General features: G+C 47.6%; 1 protein-coding gene across 16 annotated transcripts in view; it reads left to right on the forward strand.

Moving 5' to 3' along the window:
- CMKLR1 (chemerin chemokine-like receptor 1) overlaps positions 1 to 24,076 on the forward strand; it is a 669,482-nt gene that overhangs the window by 302,676 nt on the left and 342,730 nt on the right. For 13 of the 16 annotated variants that reach the window (XM_069619471.1, XM_069619467.1, XM_069619468.1 and 10 more), the window contains one exon: positions 11,007 to 11,052. The exons of the other annotated variants lie outside the window; for them this stretch is intronic. The gene's annotated coding sequence lies outside the window, so the exon portion shown is untranslated. The remainder of the gene's footprint in view (positions 1 to 11,006; positions 11,053 to 24,076) is intronic. 16 annotated transcript variants of the gene reach the window in all.

The following is a 24,076-nucleotide window of genomic DNA, read 5'->3' on the forward strand; positions in this document are numbered from 1 at the left end:
CTCCTCAGGCGGCCGGGCTGGTGTTGCCGTCGGGGGGTCTGGTCGCTGGGCCGTGTTACTGTTTGGGTCTTTCTTGAAGTTCGCCAGTGGCCCCGTACACTCTTTGTCGCTGTTTCTCTCCCTGCTCGCTGTGTTGGACAGCTGTGCCGGGTGCGTGCTTACGCTCAAGGCCTTGCTGCACTCCGGTGTAGAATACACGGGTGTTGCTGGGCGTAGGGTGGGTTGTTCAAAACGATTTTAGGCACCTCATGAACGTCCACATATGGAGTTGAATTATGTTGAGGGGATTGAGGTTTTCCTCAGCAGAGAAGCAGCGATTTCACAGGATTCATATGGAGTCTCACCAGAGCTCACAACGGAGCCACCATATTGGTCGGCTCCCTAGCGCCCTCATAGTAGTCTTGTATATATAATTTCAATGAAACAAAGGAAACATGTTGGAAATATCATTCTCAGATGATAGCTCCATATGAAATATACAAATATATTGATTTTTCTGTTTTCATAGGATAAATTCTCATGTCAAGGTGAAATAAGTAAAATAATAATTAGATTGATGCATATTATAATATTGTATTATCCGAATTTGGAAACTAATTAGCTTTTGACAATTATGTCCAAATAAATAAGATATTATTAAGTGAAAATAGAGGCACATAGCATTTCACATATCTAAAACCTTTTGTACACATATGAAGATATGAGTATGCATCATAAAATCTCTTTGAACATCAAGATACCGACATAACTCACTGGTTACAGAAACAGATATACATTGTATTGAACATAAATTAGAATTTAAAGAAGTATGCAATTTGATATCTAAACAGAACGGATTACATATTATTTTGTCAATTATTGTAATCACATGAGTTTGGCCATCATTTGGAATTATATTCTTAAATGACATCATTAGGAAATATGTATTCTAACATGTTTTATTCGGATACAAACAAAGCATGTTCTATTTAGGTATTTCATTACCATTTTTAGTTTCATTAAATCAAATGTACTTTTAAGATGAGTAGAGACTGAGAATAATAGGTATAATTCAATGTATACATGCATTTGAATAGGAAAATCTAGTCATATCAATGAGTGACACTACTGCATTATCAGAGACAAGATTATCATAAAGATGTTAATATGTTATTTTTCATTGCATAACTTGATCATGGTAACACCATGACACAATGCTTTAATGGCAGTGTATGACTGGGTACTTCCCTATTTTTTGTTTACAGGGGATCAGTCCAATTGTGGGAAGAATGCATGGTATTTTCAGAAAAGAGAACAGCTGACTAAATATGTGATGGAGAAATACTTAAACAAGCGTACAGAAACCCTTGAAAAAGTATTGACAGCATTCATTTTAGAGTGTATTAGGAAATCCTTCACAGGGAACTTCTTCCTCTATGAAGGGGTCTTTTACAATCAAACGCAGGGGACCAGCATAGGGGCAACTTTTGACCCCGAGAAATTGCCAACATATATATGGATCACATGGAAGAACATTCCATATAGCATGACGACAACCCACATAAACACAACATAAATGGCTGGTATTGTTATAAAGACAACGGGCCTCATTACGAGGTGGGCAGTAAGGGATTACCTGCACCGGTAAGGGCACCGGTGCCGGTAATCCCTTAACGCCCTACTACGAGTTCCCTTTGCGGGTCCTCCCTTAACGCCTGTTTTTTTCAGGTGTTAAGGACGGGACCCGCAAAGGGATTCTAGAGCTAATAACGGTACCGCAATTTGCGGTAGCGTTATTAGCGCCTTCCCCATTCCCATTGAGCCCTATGAGGGCTCAAATGGGAATGGGGAATGGCCCTGGTGAATGGGGAATTACCAGTCCCGCCAACCTTGGAATGCACCGGTAATTGCTCCATTCACCAGGGCGGAGTCAGAGCGAGTTTGGAGGCAGCCATGGTGCTAATAGCACCATGGCTACCTCCAACCTCGTAATGAGGCCCAATGTGTTTATGATTTGGAAGAGGTCACTAACAGAACAAGCTCAACGGCCAAAATGAACATATTAATTTCACCATGAGCCATGTTAAAAATAGAATACCCTTTCTGGATCTAGAGATCTTAAAATCAGAGCATGGCACTCTGGAGAACATACTTTTTAAAAAACAAACTGACAAAAACCGGCTCCTTCAAATTAATAGCTTCCACCCATTAAGCTGGAGGGATAGCCTAACGATAGGCCAATTTCTCAGAATATGCAGAAACTGCACACAGACAAATGATTTTGAACAACTTAGTAAAGCCTTAAAATCATGGCAAAAAAATCGAGAGTATCCATCAAAAGTTGTGCAAACAGCATACAAGAGGGCCCAACATGAAACAGAGACACAAGTTTAAATCCATCGAAAAAGACTAATCTTGACAAAATAACATGTGTCTCTCCTTTTAGCCCTATAAGTAACTGCTTAAGAAAGGTTATCCAGAAAAATGGGCACATCGTAAAAACACCAGATTTCAATCTGGCATCTCCAAGATTCACCTTTAAATGACAAAAAAATCAGAAGGATACACTGGTACGTACCTACCCAAGGAGTGATAATATACAAACAAGACAAGCAACTTTATGGGGGCTCACACTGGTTGTAGGTCACATTAGGTGTGGGAAATGTTCAGTTTGCCCTCTCACAAAAGATATACAATCTATAGAACTGAAAGGTAAAGAGTGGCAACTAAATAGTTTCCCAAATTGCATGACCCAATGACCAATTTATGGTATCAAGTGCGCGTGTAATTTAATCTATATTGGCAAAATCAAACGACAGGTAAGAAAACCTATCTATGAACACAGATTGTGTGTAATAAATAAAGTAGCAAACAAACCATTAGTAGCACACTTTATACAGTATAAATACAAACCCACAGATATATTTTGCTTTGTCATTCAGGTAATGAAAACACCAACAAGAGGCGGCAATCGAGATCTTGCATTCAAAAAATTTGAACAACACTGGATTTACAATCCAGACACATTAAAAAATGGCTTGAATTCTTCTGTTGATTGGAGTCTATTTATGTAATTGTGAAAACAGGACACCTATTTAATATTGCACTACTAGATGTAATATTGTACCACTAGATGGAACACAAAACATATGCCCAAGAAACACGGGAAGATGCAGTATAAGTCAGAGATGTAAATTTAAAACACATCCTGAAGTCTTGTTTCTATACAAGAATCTGATGCATTTAAAGATACACATAGAAGTGGTTAAATTAGCCAAGCTGCAACCTATATGTTCCTCATCAGTGAAGCTTTGCATGAAAAGATGGTGCACACATTTTCTCCATACAAAATGAACGCAGGAAATATAAAAAATGCTCTGCAGCAGTCATAATGCATAATACGTGGTATACGGTTTGATGTTCCCGTAATATAAATAAATGTGAAGGGAAGACCTTCAAAACATGGTGAATGTTTCTATACATAGAAATCCACGGTGCGAAAAAAGCAGTGCAGTAGTTAAAACACACAACAAGTGGTATATGCCTAGGCGCTCACCTGACATGAAATAAATGCCAATGCGGAAACTTCCGCATGTTAGCCAGTCATCATTACACGTTGTGCGGTAAAAATCGCAAATTACCGGCATGGCGCTATTAACGTGTCCGCCCTTGCAAGAGGGCGCTAATAGCGTACCATTACGAGTATGCGGACACGAGCATAGCCCATGCCGCTAAAGTCCCCAAAAAGTCCCTTACCGGCTTCGACGAAAGTGCAGATAGCACCTCAGCCCTCACGCTACATGCAAATTGTGGTCACCGCTATTAGCGGTGACCGTTAAATTGCGGAACCGGAAATAGCGTCATCGCACAGGAACAGGAAGGAGCACGGAGGCTATCTTTAAAAACACAATCCATTGCCATCCTCTGTCCCTGGACCTGTTTTGAGTTGCTTGCAATTGGAAACCCACAGGGACACCCTCAACATGCCTAAGGCTGTTAAAAAACCACGGACGGGCAGCGTAAGGAAAAGTTTACCACGGAGGAGCTAATAATGCTCACACAGACCCTTGCTGCTAATGCCACTGTGGTCTTTGCGAGCAACATGCGTCGGGAGACCCTCATACGAAAGAAGGCAATCTGGGCACAGGTTGCCTTGAAAGTGAGTGCTGTGGGCACCACCACCCACAATGTGCGTGAGTGCAGAAAGCAGTGGGATGATCTCCGCCTCCGGGTCAGAAGCATCCTGTCTGCAAACCACAACATTGGGCCTCATTACGACCCCGGCGCTAAACCATGGTGCTGTTAGCACCATTGTCCATACCGGGGTCCGCCATGGTGAATGGCGGAATTACCGCCCCATTCCAAGGTTGGCGGGGTGGTAATTCCCCATTCACCATGGGCCCTTCCCCATTCCCATTTTTGCCCCGTAGGGCTCAATGGGAATTGGGAAGGCGCTAAGTACGGTGCTGCAAATTGCGGCACCGTACTTAGCACCAAGGTCCCTTTGCGGCACCCTACTTTAACGACTGGTAAAACCAGCCGTTAAGGTCGGGTCCCGCAAAGGGACCTCATAATCAGGCGTTAAGGGTTTAACGGCGCCGACACCTTTTACGGCACCGTTAAACCCTTAACACCAGGGTCTTAATGAGGTCCATTGCCACAGCAGGTGGATCTGATTCGCCCATTAAATTAAAGGAGTGGGAAGAGACCTGCGCCAACCTCATTGGAGTGGAATCATTAGAGGGAATCGGGACAATGGAGCATGGCGTGGCAACCACTTCAGATGGAGGTGAGTGTACACATGAAAGTATGCACTGTGAATCTTCAGGTCCCCCCAAATGTGAGCCCAGAATCACCTCATGGATGCCCAAACATCCACAAATGCATACAACCCTGGCCATGTCAGTGTCAAACCCAAACACACACACATGCACACATCACCAGAGACAAGTGCCACACACAACCATGCATGGATGAGCCACTGAACTGACACATCACCTGCATCATTACCAATGAAGTCCAAATGCCCACGTGCATTATTAACGTATACTGCATTAAGTACATAGAACTGTAACCAATACCATCCCCCTCTTTGTCCCCGACAGGCTCACATACAGACAGTGAGGATACTGGCACTGCATCTCAGGCACCCCTTGCGAGTAAAAAATCAAGGGCACAGGACACAGAAACACCCCCACGACATCAAGGGGCAAAGGTAGAAGAGTCCACATGCAGATTGGCAAACATCCGTGGAGCGCCACTGCCAAGATGCAACTGTCCACACCACCAACAACTGCCCCACCTCCTGAGGTGAACCCACCACCACAGATCCCAGCCACGGAGGGCCCACCCTCAGCTGCAACTAGTTCCACAGGAGAGGCGGCAGCCACTGCACCACTCTCAGATGTGGAGTATACAACAGATTTCCACATGGAGAAGCACACCCAACCCCCCTTGAACCTCTGAGCCATCACCACAGCAGACACCTGGGTCCAGTGTCCCTGGTGAGGACAACATGGGAGGTTTCAGTAGCCCATCGGTGGCTTCACCTGCTGTCCTGGTTACATCAGAAGGCGCAGCCTCCACACCACCAGAATGCAACAGTGCGCTCGACCTGGCCAGCATCAGCCAGCGCCAAGAGGACATAACTGTGCTGGTTGGGCAGCATGTGGAGGAGGCTGCCCGTCTCAGGGCGGAGATTACCGAGACAGCCAGGCACTCCAGGGAGGCGATGGAGGCCTGTACAAACAGGCTGGCTGTGTGGGGAGATTGTGCAATTTAGGGAGGTCCCCTCACGGATAGCAGACGCAATGGACCGCCAGTTCCCACCACCACCACCACCAGGGAATGCATGGTCAAGCTTCCACGTGTATAGCTGGACGACAACATTGTGCCAGAAACATAAGGAACTTTTGTGGGAGGTGGGGGGAAGGGTGTTTTTGGACTGTTGTGAGGGGATGGGGAAGGGTGGTGGGATGTTTGGGGACATGCACTCTTACATCTTTACATTTCTTAATACACTGATGTTTGATCCATACACAGGCTTAGACTTCTTCATTGTGTATGTGTACTTTATTGGCGACAGGGTCCATTGTGCGCTTCCAAACAGACACCAGTGCATTACTACCCATATCCATTCCTATAAAAAGAAAAAATGTAACTCAGAAAATTTGGTTGATCAGATGCACGTCCCTCCTGGCCATCCAATCTTGCATGACCTGCATCCCCGTCAACTGCATCCTCATCACCATCATCATCCTCATCAGGTGCTTCCATTTCTACATCAGGGGGCTGTGGCACATTCCGTCTGATACACATATTGTGCAGCATGACACATGCCATGGTGATCTTGGCCACCTTCTCATGGCCATACAGGAGAGCGCCACCAGACCTGCTAATGCACCTAAACCGTGTTTTCAAAAGGCCAAAAGTCTGCTCGATCACGACGCAGGTACGGGTATGTGCACGATTGTTGTCCTCTTCGTGCCTGTTCTGTGGGTTTCGTACAGGGGTAAGCAGCCACCTCCTCAGGGATAGCCGGCATCACCTGTATGGGGGGACAAATGGGGTCTGGTACTGTTCACCTCAAGAGCGGCCTGTTCATATCACACAAATTGACTTTGCATTGTGATTGAAGTCCACAATTAACAGCATGCATGCAGACGATCTGTGTGACTGCAATGTACAAAGTTGAGCTCGACCCTGCAAGTGAACATGCCCCATTGATGCCTCCTAAAGTAATTGACATGTCCTGGGTGAGGCCTGCTCTTACGTGTCCCTGGGCCCAGGCAGAATTGGTACCACACTGCTAGTGCACTGCCATTCAAACGTTTATGTTGCCATGCTGAGAGGCATCACTTCAGTGGTGCTATAGGTGTGTGGTACAATGCTATGGGTAGGGGTGATCCCTTTTCATGCACTCAAGGGCACATTGCATTATTGTGGTTGTGCAGCGCTGATTCTGTATGACTGTCTCGACGGCATGTAGGAGACTTGTGTATTTTGTGGTGTTGAATGTTGTGCAATGTGGATGTGGATGGATGTTTGATGTTTGTAGACCTAGATTTTTCGCTATGTTGTGTAGCTTATACTTGCATGTCGGTTCATCTCAGGTAGATTGCGGCCTTCCCAGATGGACATTGGCGTAAATGTGTATGTGCATTTGTCCTACAGACGACAAGCTACACCCAGTTGGAGTATGTATCTCCCCCCCAATCACACCCAGATGGAGTATCTATCTCCCCCCCAATCACACCCAGTTGGAGTATGTATCCCCCTCAATCACACCCAGTTGGAGTATGTATCTCCCAACCCAATCACACTGCCATGTGCTTCCCCTGCTACTCACCGAGTAGCCATGAACGGTGTCCGGCTTGTCGCTCCATGTAGCGTGGGATGGTTGAGTTCCGCAGGACCATGGAATCATGGGTTGATCCGGGAAATCGGGTACAACAATGTGTGATTATCTTGTTTGCGTCACATACCATTTGGACATTGATGGAGTGGAATTGCTTCCTGTTTCAGTAGACGACTTCATTGCAATGTGGGACCACCAATTCCACATGGGTACAGTCGATGGCCCCAATGCAACTTGGGAGGCCTGCCAGTGAATAGAAGCCAACTTTGGTGTTTGCAATCTCCTGGGCAGTCCGTGGCATTAATATGTGTTCAGGTGCATGCCTTAGGAGGGCATCGAGTACCTGGTTCAGCGTGCGTGAGAATACTGGTTGTGAGATGCCATGCATGTGCCCCACTGTATGCTAATAGGTGCCTGTGGTCAGGAAGTGGAGCACGGTCACCATCCTTAGTAGAGGGGGGATGGCAGTTCTGATGTCTATGGGGCTCACAATGTCATCATGTATCATGTCCACAATGCTGGTGATGGTATCCCGGTCCAGACGGTACAGGTTGTGTATCTGCTCAGGGGTTAGGTTAAATGGACTGGCTCTGATCCTGGAGATTGGTGGCTGCCTCTGTGGTATGACTAGGTGCCGTGGTGGTGCTTGCTGTGCCTGTCTTGCCCTCCTCCTCCTCCTGCGTCTCCTCTGTGCTGCCTGTTGTTGTTGCTACTGCACTGCAATCATGTCCTTAAGCCTATGTAATGCTGCTAGCATTGGGACCATCTTGGTGTGGGAAGGGGTGTGTGAAGGGGTGTGGTGTGCTCCTTTTGTGCTGCAACAGTGTCCATTGCCTCCGCTGATTGTGTCCACCTGTGGCAGGTGGGAAAACTGCTCCGTTCTCTTAACGGGTGGTTCGCGATGCAGGTATTAGCACCATGGCGGTAAGAGATTTTGGGGGCTTTACCATGCCGCTATTGGCAAGTCTGCTTGGCTTGTGATGGTGTGCTATTAGCGGCATGGCGTTATTTACGGGATGGAGGGTCGCGCGCACGCGTACTGGCCGCTATTAGTGGCACCGTACTTAGCGGTGCCGCTAATAGCGGTGAGCCGGGTCGTAATTGGCATGGGGATTTAACGTTACCGGTATTCCATTACCGGTAACGTTAAATCCCTACCGCCTACCGTGTAATGAGGCCCATTGAGAAAACGAAACATCTGAGCAGATGGAGTGAGAACTAATGTTATATCCAGTGCATCGCGCAAGGTAAGAAAAATAAAATTCTCCGGTCCCACTTTTGCTTGTAAATAGAGAATTACCAAATACACACTAGTTCTTAATATAAACGCGACCATGTACACTTGTGGCACACTTTCCAAAATGCAACGTAGAGAGCCCATTCATTTAAATGGGTTAGCTACAACTGCTAAGAAATAATTATTGCAAAAGATATAAAACACACAACATGTGCACGAGACAATCAGAAAATTTAGTTAGAAAGACATGGCCAATAAATGCATATTTGTGCTTCTATATGTGAATGATAAGAAGACAGCAAAGGAAAAGAAAAAACACTGTGGTTAAGAATAAGCACGATCGAAAAACCCATTTAGAATACAACCTGCAATATCAGGTCACTACCTAACAAAATGTATTTTTTGAAACACTCAGATAAATAAAAAGTATAAATATGGAAGTAAAACAATACGGTTCCCTTATTGGCAGATAAAATTAAGAAGACAACTGTACATTCAAGATAGAAGAAAACAGCCTTGACATACATGCCCGAATCCAAATGTTTTTTGTAAATCAGGTCAGTGTTCACAACCATGAGATAACACACTAAACTAAGGATCACATACACTATAACCTTGTTTTTGGTTTTCATTATAATATTTCGTTTTGTGTATTTTATAGTGCTAAAGACACAGAGATTCCAAGGGAGTCCAGTGACTGAGTCACAAATATAAAGATTGGCTCGTCCTGAAGAAGGCCCAACAAAAATACTGAGAAAAGGTGTTAGAGATAACACCTATAGAAAGAAAGGCCAAAACATATGTAGACTATCTATGAGACCTAACCAAAGAGTCATTCATTTGGAGACCATAGTTGAAGGCCCTCCATACATATAAAAATTGTTTGTGTGACTTGTATATGACTTTTGTTTTCCAATATCACTATCAAAAAACAAGAAGTATGTTTTGAGGGATATGACTCTTTAGTCAGTTTTTGGTTGTTCTATATGCTTATTTTTAGAGATGTGTTGTATACTTCATATAAGGACCACAGTCACGTTCTAACCCCACCTTGATAAACTCTTATTTGGTAAAGAAAATCAAAAAAGTCAAACATCAAAAATGTTATAAAATCATACATTGTTGCTTTTATTTGTGCTTCAAAGTGTTGAATAAACAATTTTTGTAAGGAAATTGTATGTGGAAATATAGTGTAAACCTAAATGTATAATGGTTAGTCTGTGGTGAACAGACCCATTCAAACGGACACAGGGAGGGGTAATCAGCGTTCACTTTTTTTCACATACAATGCTATAATGGACATAAATAACTTGAACATCTACTTGATTTTTAATACGTTGATCATAATTTGAATAATACTACACCAAATATAATATCACCTAACAACAAAGACGTTTTGATATAGACTCTTTTCACTTTACCTGAGTATATTGAAATCAAAGCAAATTACATCATCATGTTTATCATGTTAGTAAATGAACCGTGTGGGATCGTATATCACTCTGCGCGCTAGTAACCACTCTCAAAATTCATTTGACTGCTAGTTCTAATATTATGAATCCATATATAAAGGAAAAACCCGTTGGCTGCGGACAGAAAACTCCCCACAGAACCTCCCACAAAGTTCTGTAAATAGTAAACACTCAGCAAAGGATTGGGGGGGTTTTGCTTTGAAGTCCAAACTCAAACTTAAAAAGTTATAATGTCCAAAAACTAATAATTTGCTCCGAGTTTCTAACCGGCATAGCACCGAGTCACGGCGAATCCACCGTGACTCCGTGCTATGCCTGTTAGAAACCCAGAGCACATGGGATAGAACCCTTGTATTTTGGAAAAGGTGAAATGAACCACATTTTTTACTAATGGCAGCGGAATATCAATACTCCATCTAAGGAAAGAAACATTATTCAACAGAGTGCTTTTTCAGTTATTTTCTCTGTTAACCAATATGGAATTGGAAGACACCAACCTGACACTCAGAGTTCAAATTATTAGTTTTTCATACTAAATCAGGAAATGTACTTGCCTTGAGAACGACCAGTGGTCGAAACACGTGTCGGCTGTTCATCACATTAAAGACCTTTTCAACATCGAAACTTTTTTCTGATTTCATGACATTCTAGAGCCGCCATTTTGGACATTATAACTTTTTGAGTTTGAGCGTGGACCTCAAAGCATAACCCCCCCCAATCCTTTTCTGAGTGTACATCATCATGTTAGTTCTTCAATGTCAGGAACTGGATTTCATGTTACTTTAGTTATGAATGTGCTTGTCATATGCACAATGAACTGACAAGAAATTACACATGTTTCCCCAAGATGATTGCTTTAGGAAAACATGGGTATGTTTGTTTAGGCATTACGTTTGGTTATTTCCATTTAAGTCAATGTATGGAGCTGAAATAGTGATTGGAGTTTTATTTATATTCTCAGACACACAAGATTGTTATAAAAGGAGACACATAACAAACAACAGCTGGTAAGATTTTCATACTAATAGATACTACTGTACTGTACTGGTTTTGAAATTCACCTGTCAGATACTGTTCAAATTAATATAAATACAATTTGTGATTAACACAGTATTTATATGAGGTTATATCTGTGTTACAAAACGATGTGGGACATATACAAAACAGAATTACTTAAATATGGATTGGTAAACTTGTAGATATATCAAATATATTTGTATTAGTGTTTGTACCGAGATTAAGAATTAAAGACTATAAAGAATAATTACAAATGTGCAGTGTTTTGCCATGGCAGTGCTTGAAAAGGGGTTAAACATGAACCATGTTTAGCTATGATATCAAAATAATAGATTCAATATGCATAAGGAAGCTTTGCTAGAAGAGAAATGTGTTAAAGCTGTATTTTAAATATTTAGACATTAAAATGATTGTAAAACAGTGTATACCTTGAGTCAATATAAACATGCAACCACCAGATGCATTCTATTGTGACTCACATTTCAGAGGAATATTGTCTATGAAACAAATGCACATTTTAATATGATTTAGACTTCCCTTTTTAATTTAATTTGCACTCAGTATTGCATTTCGCTGTGAGAATTTAGACACAGTAGCCAATACCAAGCATGCAATGATTTCTGAAAATGTCGTTGTTATGGGAGTTTTAAGTATGTTTCCCAGAATGCACTTGACTCTGCCATTTTTGACATAACTTCGTTACCCTCTGGCCTAGCCAGGTGGTAGACACCCTCTGTGGCTCTGCCAAGCATTCTACGCATGTTGCGCATGGATCCTGCATAGTCTGCCGTGTGAGTTGTACCTCTGTGATGTACTGGGTCACCAAGGCGTGCATTGCCTGCTGCCGCCCTTCCATTCAAGTGAATGCCCCCCGATGTCTCTTATGTGGCGTAGTCCTGCTAGTGGCAAGGGAGGTGGGCTCCGAGGGCCTGGGGGAGTGAACACAGCTTGGTTGCCATGTCCACCATCGCCATGAGTCTCGGGCCCACTGGCCTCCACTGTGCTGGGTGATGTGGAGCCATCTGTTTGTCTTGCATGTATGCCCGCCTGCCTGGCTGGTGTGGATTATGCCTCCTCCTGCTGGCTGTACACTGGAGAGTCTGCCTCCTCCTGCTAGCTGTACACTGGGGAGTCTGGCTCATCCTGCTGGCTGTGAAATGGGGATTGTGCCTCCTCCTGCTGTCTGTGCACTCAGGATTGTGCCTCCTCCTGCTGGCTGTGAACTGGGGATTCTGGCTCTTCCAGCTGATGTGCCTGCTGGGCCGCAGATGTTGTAGAGTGCCGGGGGGCCTTGCTGGCAGGTTTAGTGGACAGCCGGGGGTCCTTGCTGGCAGGTGTAGTGGACAGCTGGGGGCCTGGCTGGAAGTTGTTGGTGGGTGCTGGGGCTGCTGGGCAGCCTGTGTTTCCTGTTGGGTGGGAGGTGGGGTGGCCGTAGATGCTTTGGCATGCTCGGCTCTTGCCGTGGAGGTGGCTGGCTCATGGCTAGAGGCGGGGTCTTCGCGGCGGCGGCAACGTGCAGTGGATGACCAGGGTGTGGTGGCAAGTTCACCCTTGCTGTCAGGTGATGTGCCTGTGGGGGACAGTGAGGCAGGGCATTATTAATGTGTGTGCATCCATCTGACATACATCGATGTTAGTACATTCAGAGTCATGTGCATTGTCATGGACCTGTTGGAGGGCCTTGCATGGTGCACACAAGAATGTGGGGGGATGCAGTATGGGAGCATCATTGTGGTGCGGCCATGTGGTGCACAGTGTCTGTTGGCTGGGGTACCGGTGTCTAGTGGCTTGGGTGTCATGTGGAGTTTGATTGTGAAAATGATGTGTTCCATTCTGAACGTTGATGCATTGATGTTTACTCTGCGTGTATGGACATGGTGTGTGTGAGACAGGTGTGCAACTGGTGCTGGTGATGTGTGTATCCTGAATTGTGGTGGCTTTGGTCATGTGGTGGCACGGTGGTGACGGCTGCAGTTGGACAATGATGTGTCTGTGTGTGTGCATGCAGATGGCACTTGTGTCGGCAATACAGGGGACATGTGGGGTGTCTCAGTGGGGTTTGTTGATTGTCTTCGTGGCAGGTACATTGTACTTGTGTAGGAGAAGGCTTTCGGGGGGTGCAAATGCAGCAGGGATCTGGTGCCACTTACTTGACATTTGGACTTAACGATTGGCATTGGGGATGAAGATGTGTGGTGTGACTTTGGGATTACGGTAATCGTCACTCACCATCATCATCAGATGTTGCTGCTCCCGTCTCTGAATCTCCTATTCCCTTGATGCTCTCCATGTGGAGTACGGTGCTGCAGGTCTGCTCCCATGATGTAAGTTTGATGGGGGATGGCACGTCACCTCCTGTGGTCAGCCCCTGGCTGCACTCTGCAGCGAGGAGGTTGAGGACACAGAGACATGGATCGTCCAACGTCTTACGACAATCTCGGGCGGTCTAGGGTGTTGTCCCCACTGCCGAGACTTTGCGGGCAACTTCCTCTCATATGGCCTTTTTCCTGAGTTGTGCTGGCCGCGGCAGATCAGCGCAGAACACCACATCTGCATGCTCCACAAGTGTGTTGGCCAACATATTGAGCTCCTGCTCACTGAAACAGTGTTTTCGGGAACAGACTGTGCCTTGCCTAGCTGACATGGTCTACTTTGTTTATTTATTTATTGTATTTATTTATTACATTTGTTATACGCCCAGACCCTAGGGTATCACGGTGTAGTTACAGATATCTTGGATTAAGATTACATAGCTTGTGGTATATACATATTACCACATTCTCATCATATTTATAATAATATAAGTACATGATATACAATACACACATTAGTTGATGTGCACATTGAGTAATATACATTTAATTTTTTTGCATCATTAGAAAATCCTTATCTAAAATTGCTTGAACAACCAAGTTTTTACCAGTTTTTTGAATTGCTAGAATGATTTTTCATTCTTGATGTTTACAAAGAGGGCATTCCCGTGTTTTGGGGTCATGACTTGGAAACTGCTGCCGCCGGCTCTAGATCTTTTGTGACGGTAGTTCTCCAGGAGTGTGTTTTTATTCGACCTAAGAGATCTCTTGGATTCTTTTTTACTTATTGAGTTATTGATGTAGATGGGCTCTATCTTAAAAAGACATATGTGTGTAACACACAGGGATTTAAAAATAATTCTGGCTTTGATAGGTAGCCAGTGGTTCTCCCTCCTGATGTTGGATATTTGACCCGATTTCTTTAGCCCTAGAGCTGCTAGTTATGCTTTATTTTGCATAAGTTGTAGCCTATATAAGTTTGTATTTGATGTGCCCACTAAGAGTACATTGCAGTAATCCAGTTTTGACAGTATTAATGCCCTAGCCAGAGTGATGCAAATGGTCGGTGACAGGAACTGGCGACTCAGGGCAATTAACTTAGATGTGTAAGAGGTAGAGGAAGATAGAGGAAGATAGGGCGTTCACATGTTTCCTCATAGTTAAGTTGGCGTCTAGATAGACTCCTAAAGGTTTTACTTGTTTTGATACTGGAATTAAAGTACCATCTATCTTAATAGAGTTATAGTCTGAATGGAGGGAATTAATATTAAAATGGGAGCCCACAATGAGAATCTCCGTTTTCTCATTGTTGAGGCAAAAACTATTCAGAGCCATCAAGTTTTGTCTTATAGCATATATTTTGTTGATGATCATAGTGTCATGATCATAATTTCCTGTGATTGGGATGAGGATCTGGGTGTCATCTGCGAATTTGGTGTGGATGACATCCATTGCATCCAATGCAGAAAAGAGGAGCTTAGTATATGCATCATATGAGGTGGGCGAAAGACATGAACCTTGAGGTACCCCAATGGGGACTGGGATAGGATCTGCTGCCTCTTTGCTAATGGACACTCTAGACGTACGTTCAGCCAGAAAGGATTTTACCCAGAGGGTGGCATCTTTGGAGAAACTAAATCATTTTCAAGTGTAGCACATAGTTTGTCATGGTCCACTAAATTGAATGGTGCTGATAGGTCTAACAGCAGCAGTATGCATAGCTTACCAGTGTCTCTGATGATGTCCATCTGAATTGTTGGTCAAGGCTCTATTTCTGTGCTATGGTTGGGCCTAAATCCAGATTGTCTAGCTCCCAGGAGCTGGGTTCGTTCTAGATGGGTTTGAATTTGAGTATAAGCTATTTTGTCAATGATTTTGAGCAGAGCAAAAATGGGACCGTGGTTATTGGTCGGTAGGTTGTGGGAATGGTAGGGTCCAGCGAGGGTTTTTTCAGAAGTGGAGTTACCCATGCTTCTTTTATACTTGCTGGCACTGTATTCGTATTGAAAGAGGTGTTAATGGGAGTGAGAATAGGGGCACATAGTTTGACTAAGTGTGCTGGGAAGTTATTACCTTTACAGTTAGATGCATTGAGTTTGTTGGTATCTACTTGGTTTTCCTGTTAGACTCCTGCAGAATGAGGATTGCAATGGATTGCATTTTAAAGATGGCACCAGTGCATTTCCAGTTCGGCACAATGATTTTGTTTCCGGTGCCGGTATTATCGGTACGTTGGTGCCAGAGTCAGTGTCTGTGGCATCGAGGATGCCGGTATCAGGTTTTGGAGCCGTTACCGGCATGCCAGTGCTAGCATTTCCAGCATGCCAAAATGCATGTGTACGCTGACTCGGAATCTTCGCATGCCGGTAATTTCCTTTTTTACCGGAAAACTCGTAATGAGGTCCAATGACCCAAAAACTGATCAAGAAAAATTATCAAAAAGGCCAAATAGTGATTGCTCTTTTTCATAAGGGAAAACATGATTTATTACATGCAAAAAGTATCAGACAGTTCCATAGATTTGAAGTGACAAAGAGCTTGTCACATCCCAAGGAGTTACATCTTATAAAGTGGGAAATTACAAAATGTGGTTATATAGTTTACAATGTTGCCTACGACACTCCACTCATTGACTACTGCCAATAGAACATGGTAATGCCCCCCCTATATTCCTTGAACCGATTGGCCACACACTATCTGAAACTCATTCCCCTAAACCGTGGTCCCCTACATCATCACTTCTTGACTCCAGCCACAGGATTGGCTGTCCAATTTATTGATACATTAATTAATCGATACTGTCACGTGATGTACACCTCTCCATTCGAGACGCGACCGAAGTAAGCTGGTAAGGCCAACACAGCTTTGATAAGACCATAGCCCCTCTCATTATTCGAGATGCAGGGGTTCACACAAGCTGCCTCCCCAACCTTGTACGTAATTTATTGGCATCACCTCTGCTTCTCCTATCCCAAATCACAGGATGTTCCAGAGGCGGCTCCCCCCTTATCTCCTTCAAACCCCAGGTGCCCAGTAATGAATTTCAGAGATGTATTTGCGTAAGTTCTGTGTCTACTTGTAATTCAGTGTGAATGCTGAGGTCGAGTGCTGTCTCGCTGTCGTGCTATTGGAAACATTTTATTGCTTTGCCCTTGAAAATTGCTATCATCGATCTAATAACAACCGACTGACTAATTGTGGCCCTTGGATACCGGAACTGTGTAAATAGTACACCCCATGTGCAATCGGAGTGCTTGCACTCAGTGTGAGTGCTGAGGTCGAGTAGTGTCTCTCCTGTCATGCCTTTGGAACCATTTGAAAAGTGCTATCATCGATTTAATAGCAAACGTCTGACTAATTGTGGGCTCACAGTGTGTTTGGAACAAACTTCATTCATTCTATTGGCCGAGCAGAGAAGTCATACCCTTTGCTATTAGAATTGTGTAAATAGGGCAGGCCATGTGCAATCGCTTCACGCACATTCGGTGTGAGTTCTGAGGTTGAGTGCTGTCTGAGCATCAGCACTAGGGGTGAGGGAGCCCCGGAACCGGAAGAAAGTCCAGCCCAGTGAGCGCTGTGTTGTCCCTGTTAACAACATCAATTAAACCCCGCCCCCCCGAGTTCGCTAACTAGGGCCACGGTGGGATAGCTATGGTAGGTGCACAGGGCCCCCTCCTTCGTTTATACCAATCGCCAATTGGCTCCTAACTTTAAACCATTTCCAGAAAAGGCCCACTGCATCCTGCCCCACTTCCCACCCAGTTCTTGACTTGCTAGTCTTTTACTCAAGCAAATCACATTATGAAGCCTCTGGGGCCGATTCATGGAACAAACGTGCGCCGAAAATCTACGCGCAAGCAGGCGCAAGCGGAAAAAAAGAGGCGCACGCGCACGCGTGCGATTCATGGAAGTCCCTGCGCGTGTCTTCCTCGGGATGTGCGCCAAACCCGTGCATGGCGCACACGTCACTGCAACATCCCGAAAGACGTGCGCGACGCGCACAGTGAAAGCGCACAACCTCTGCGCATACACTACAAAGTGGGCGGAACACGGGGCGTAACGCGCGGAATGGGGAACAACTTGCGAAAACAAGGGCCTAACTGGGGATGTACTGCAGGGAAGCAGAGGGAACGCCCACACGCACCCGAACCACACGTATTCATGGAACCGAATAGGGCAAAGCCACGCACAGCGAAAGACACGCACAAGCCGATACACGTCCGCCACAAGAAGGCAGGCGGTAGCGTCCCTGCGCATTACAAACGTGGCAACATACAGCAATTGTGCGAGCGGGGCACGTGTATTTCGGGGTTGCGCGGGAAGTCACACACGCGATTGAGCGGGGTACGTGTATTCCGGGGGTTCGCGGGAAGTCACACACGCGACCTGGCCTGGGGGAGCGGGCTACGTGTATTACAGGGGTTCGCGTGAACTTTTACACGCGATCGGGCCTGGGGGAGCGGGCTACGTGTATTACAGGGGTTCGCGTGAACTTTTTCACGCGATCGGGCCTGGGGGAGCGGGCTACGTGTATTACAGGGGTTCGCGTGAACTTTTTCACGCGATCGGGCCTGGGGGAGCGGGCTACGTGTATTACAGGGGTTCGCGTGAACTTTTTCACGCGATCGGGCCTGGGGGAGCGGGCTACGTGTATTACAGGGGTTCGCGTGAACTTTGTCACGCGATCGGGCCTGGGGGAGCGTGCTACGTGTATTTCAGGGGTGCGCGGGAAGTTCCACACGCGAATAGCCTGGGCGCGTGTATTTCAGGGGTGCGCGGGAAGTTTTACACGCGAATAGCCTGGGCGCATGTATTTCAGGGGTGCGCGGGAAGTTTTACACGCGAATAGCCTGGGCGCGTGTATTTCAGGGGTGCGCGGGAAGTTTTACACGCGAATAGCCTGGGCGCGTGTATTTCAGGGGTGCGCGGGAATTTTCTCACGCGATTTCAGCAGGGTACGTGTATTTCAGGGGTGCGCGGGAAGTTTTACACGCGAATAGCCTGGGCGCGTGTATTTCAGGGGTGCGCGGGAAGTTTTACACGCGAATTGCCTGGGCGCGTGTATTTCAGGGGTGCGCGGGAAGTTTTACACCCGAATAGCCTGGGCGCATGTATTTCAGGGGTGCGCAGGAAGTTTTACACGCGAATAGCCTGGGCGCGTGTATTTCAGGGGTGCGCGGGAATTTTCTCACGCGATTTCAGCAGGGTACGTGTATTTCAGGGGTGCGCGGGAAGTTTTACACGCGAATAGCCTGGGCGCGTGTATTTCAGGGGTGCGCGGGAAGTTTTACACGCGAATAGCCTGGGCGCGTGTATTTCAGGGGTGCGCGGGAATTTTCTCACGCGATTTCAGCAGGGTACGTGTATTTCAGGGGTGCGCGGGAAGTTTTACACGCGAATAGCCTGGGCGCGTGTATTTCAGGGGTGCGCGGGAAGTTTTACACGCGAATAGCCTGGGCGCGTGTATTTCAGGGGTGCGCGGGAAGCTTTACACGCGAATAGCCTGGGCGCGTGTATTTCAGGGGTGCGCGGGAATTTTCTCACGCGATCGGGCCTGGGGGAGCGGGGTACCACTCACCGTCTGCCTTGCGTGTAGTAGAACGCGTAGCCAACACCCGCTGTGAAGTAATAGCGTGTGAACCCCAACGGATGGAAAACACACGCACCGCACGAAAAGCACGTACAGAACATAAAGGCACGCGGGATCTCCAAGCCCTGCCAGGGCAACGCCCGTGCGCAAAACGTCACAGACGCGCTTACGCTGTAAGGGCCTTTGGTCCAATGAAATCGCGTACGCGTGCTGACGCGCTTACGCGCTAAGGGCCTTTCCTCGAATTACACGCTGACGTGCAGATTTTTCACGTGCCAAATCACTCCGTATCAAGCTGGCCACGCGAAAACACACGGAAGACCACGCTCCTGCCCAGAAGGCCGAATTACTGCCCCCCAGTGTTCGAGCAGCCTCCCACGTGCCATCTGCTGCTGCCCGCCTGCCTGCCTGCCTGCTGCCACCGTGCCCTGCCATTTGGTGCCTGCACATCAGCCATCTGCAGGGGTCCAGTTGCTGTGTCCACCCCTGCTGGAACAGTAGACTCCCGACTGGGATACCATCGCTCCACAGCCCAGCCCCAGGACCCAGTTGCCCACCCACGCCTGCCTCGGGGGTCGCCATGTCGGGGCAAGCACCATCTGAGACCAGTGGCGACCCCCAGCCAGAGAGGCAGAGGGCCACCAGCTTCAGTGAGAAGGAAGTTGGTGTCCTGGTGGAGCATGTCCTGGGGCATTATGATGCCCTCTTCGGAAGACCACGCGCCAACAAGGAAGGACGGGAGAGGATCTGGGACGATGTAGTGGTTGCCATCAACGCGGAGGGGGTGGCAACCCGCGACATCAAGCACATCAAGAAGCGCTGGGAAACCTTGAGGGCCAGGACCCTCAATAAGGCCCGGCGCCTCGCGGAGGGGGGCCGGGCACACCTGAGTGACATCCAGATGAGGGTCCTGGAACGCGTAGACCCAGCGCTCCACGCCCAGATCCTTCGGAGGCAGACCCATCTGGAGTTGGCCGGTAAGTGGCCAAGCATTACTGTGTGAGACAGGGCATGTTGCAGTGTGCTGGTTGTCTGATACCTGCCTGTATGTGTGACATAGGCCATGTACGTATGTGTGTGTGCAGGGACATCATGGTCAGGCATGTGAGTACAGTGATGTGTGAACCACATGGTTGGTGCATGTGTTCTATTGCAACATGGGGGGCTCTGTGCGGAATGGACACATGGAAGCATGGCAGTCTCTGTTCCTGGACATGGGTGGGGGTGAGGGATGGGTGCTGGTCCCATGTACACGTATGGTGTCCATGTGTGTGTGTCTGACCTGCGTGTCTGTGACTTGTAACTGCCATGGATGCATGACACATGTCTGTGACAATGTTCAGATTCACTGATGCAGCCTAGTCATCCTTGTATCCACTGCGTCTGTGGTGTACGAGGCCAGATGGATGGAACTATGGTGAGGTGTGGTCATGTGATGGCAAGACCCATGATGCATGTGAGTTTAAAACCAACATTGTATGAATCATGAGTCCCTTGGTCATGTATGCCAATGTCCATGGCATGCGCCATGGCTGTTACTGTATGTGTTTTGCCTGCACTGACCCATGTGTTGTGGAGGGACATGATGGAAGTGATGTATGACAGTGCCACTCATCTGCTGTTGCTTCCTGTCTAGGGGACCATTGTACAGTACCCTGATGCTTGTGTTCTATGTCTCCCTCTACACAGTGGCAAGTGAAGAAGAGGGCGGAGAAGGCGCTGTGGAGCAGAGCGGCGGGGATGCCGCCACAGCTGCAGCGGAAGGGGCGGGTGAGCCCCCACAGGGGCTTGCACCGGCAGAAGACGGCGTGGAGACATCCAGGTTGGTGGTTTCCACAGAGGGGGAGGAGGCCGCTACTGAGCCACACATGGGGCCTGGTGGGGGCAGCCCCGCTGGTGCAAGTGGTGCAGTCCAGGGCCAGGGGCAGGAGGCAGCACAGGTCGCCGTGGAGGTGCCTGTGCATGTCACTGTCCCTGACACTGTGACTGCACCACCATGCACCAGCAGGGATGCCCCATCCCAGGCCCGTCCGCAGGTAGGGGAGATGTCCATGTCATCTGACACTCCTCTACCTGCGGACGAGGGGACCCCTGGCCGTGTGGAGAGGGTCCTGATTGGTGTGGCGTTGCGCACGGCTGGCATTCGTGATGAGGTGCATGCTTCCCGGGAGGAGCATGCACATCATCACGAAGAGCACCGTGCGTACGTGAACCATTTGGGAGCCGCCATGGTCGGGGGTTTCCTACATGTGTGTGGCCTTCTGGCGACCCTCTCCTCCTCTGTGGAGGCTATGCGCCAGTCGTGCTCCATGCCGTCTTCCGGCCCAGATGCCACCAGGGCCCCCTGTGGACCTGCCCCGACCAACGCAGCCAGCTCGGTGGGGACCCCATCCCTGCCACAGTCGGGAGTCGAAGGTCCAGCAGGGGTGGACACACCAGCAACTGTCCCCCTGCAGATGGAGGATGTGCCGGCATCATCTGGCAGGGCACGTGCACGACGGCATCGGTGGATTCCATCAGCCTGGATGCCGTCGTGCTGGCAGAGGCAGTGGCGTCGGATGCAGCAGCAGGCTCGACGTGGGAGGCATCATGGCTCGGGGCCATCAAGATCAGAGGGGCAGGCATCGGCCGGAGGGCAGGAGAACCCTGGGATGGCAGTGTCTTCCGTGTGGGAGCAGTTGGTCCAGCGGATAGGTGCGGAGCGGCAGCGGGCGGAAGAGGAGCGGCTCACCATGGTCAGGGCGGAGTTCTCCATGCGTCGGGCGTTGAGGCGGGCTGAGTGCCTCGAGGAAGCTCGCAGGGAGTTTGAGGTGGACACGGGGTTGTCCCTGCGAGACCTCGGGGCCAGGACAGAGTCCCACCTCCGGGACATCGACATGGAGTTCGATGATGCCCTGGCCGGCAACATCACAGAGTGAGCCGCAGGACTTGCCCGCTGCCATTGTATATAGTTCTTTAGTTAGTTAGTGTTAGGTTTCCTTTATTTTTTAAGTTTTTTTTGGACCGCTCGGACAATGGCCACTTTTCTGTATATATTTTTTTTATTAGTTAGTAGTAGTAGGTTTCATTTATGGTGTTGGGCTCATGGACCCTGGGATATTCTTGTACATAGTTTGATGTTTGGAAAACATTTGTTGGATTTATATTTGTGTTCACCATGAGGCAATGGTTTTTCCTTATTTTTCCCCCCATTATTTTTCTTTGGACTACATTAGTTTTTGGATTCCTTTGTTTTTTTATTTTTTCTATTAGTTCTCGGACATGGACCATTTGTTTTGTCATCCCCATTGTTGTGTGTTTTATTTCTTTACTTCATTTTCATCTTTAATACATATATTTATTACTTACATTTGTGGTATTTTCTCATTGGTTTCATGCATGTCATGATATGGGTTTTGACATTCACTTGCACCCATTGTGTATGTGTGTGTGACGGACATGTGTTCATTTACATACTTGCCATTGGGGTTGTATCATGTAATTGCATCTACTATGTGGGTGGATGCAATCCTTGGCTGGGTGTTTGTGCTGGGTATGCTGCCCATTACTGCCATGATTGCGTTTCGTCAGGACCTGGGGGCAGGGGGACATGAGTGGGGGCCTGCTGGGGGGTGGGGGTGCAAGGGGACATGTGGCTTGGCTGGGGGGCATGCCCATGGTGGATGGGCTGCCTGCGGGACATGACCAGGGGTGCAGGGTAGTCCCCTGTGGTGTGGGCTGCCTGTAGAGGTCGTGGAGTGGGTAGAGGGGAGACCTGGGAGGACCCACACTGGCAATTCACCTCTTCAACTTCCCGCACACCCACGTAATACACTGCCCCACTCGCACAGGCCCAATCGCGTGTAGAATTTCTCGCGCACCCCTGAAATCCACGTACCCAGGCCAATCGCGTGTAGAATTTCTCGCGCACCCCTGAAATACACGTACCCTGCTGAAATCGCGTGTAGAATTTCTCACGCACCCCTGAAATACACGTGCCCAGGCTATTCGCGTGTGGAACTTCCCGCGCACCCCTGAAATACACGCGCCCAGGCTATTCGCGTGTGGAACTTCCCGCGCACCCCTGAAATACACGCGCCCGGGCTATTCGCGTGTGGAACTTCCCGCGCACCCCTGAAATACACGCGCCCGGGCTATTCGCGTGTGGAACTTCCCGCGCACCCCTGAAATACACGCGCCCGGGCTATTCGCGTGTGGAACTTCACGCGCACCCCTGAAATACACGCGCCCAGGCTATTCGCGTGTGGAACTCCCCGCGCACCCCTAAAATACACGTAGCCCGCTTGCCGTGCTGGTACAGGGTTAGCGCAGCCCTTTGCGCTGGATTGGGGATTTTGATGGCTTTTCCCTGCGCGGAAGGCGTTCTTGGGGGCGTAACTGGTGCTGCTGCAAGGTCGCTGCGCCACTATGCGCCACGGCTGGTTTCGGTGGCTGGAATCCATGAATACGCTGTGTGCGGAAATGGGTTTTGGCGCACGCGGCTGGCGCAGGGATTCGCACGCGCACACTGTGCGCCAGCCGCGTGCGCCACTTGTGCGCTGAATTCTATGAATTACCCCCTTGAGTCTTCGCAGAGCAGGCCTATGCTGTTAAACGGTAATTATATAGCGCTTCCTTAGTTTTTATATTGGCCGAAGCCTATTCGCGCTACACGGAAAACCACGTTGCAAAGTTCTGATTTTTGGGTTAACTTTGCCGCCATTTTAAGATTCATCCACCATTTTGATTTCCACTTGTGTGTTTTAAATTCTAAAATGGTGGACTATGTTTTCGACTTGCAGCCAAGCCTTCCGACCTTTGAGTTCTGTTAATGTTTAGGTTGTCCGAGAGCCGACTGTTTAGACTGAGCAAAGAGACCTTGTGCTTCATATGAACTGTCATTTAAGTGTTGTCTATGCTCACAAGCCTCATCCTTGTATAAACATAGGAATAAGGCTTACCGCGGGATTCAAGAATATACATCACTATTGTGTCTTCATGGAAATAAAAACCTATGTAATCCTTTGCATGATATTGTAAAATCTGTATGTGAACTAGGCACAAACTCTAGACCATGAATTATTAACATGAAGAGAGGCTGGACAATATTGCATGAAATGTATAAATATGCAA

This window comes from Ambystoma mexicanum, chromosome 10, assembly GCF_040938575.1.
Source record: "Ambystoma mexicanum isolate Mex_15411 chromosome 10, UKY_AmexF1_1, whole genome shotgun sequence".
Classification (NCBI taxonomy): domain Eukaryota; kingdom Metazoa; phylum Chordata; class Amphibia; order Caudata; family Ambystomatidae; genus Ambystoma; species Ambystoma mexicanum.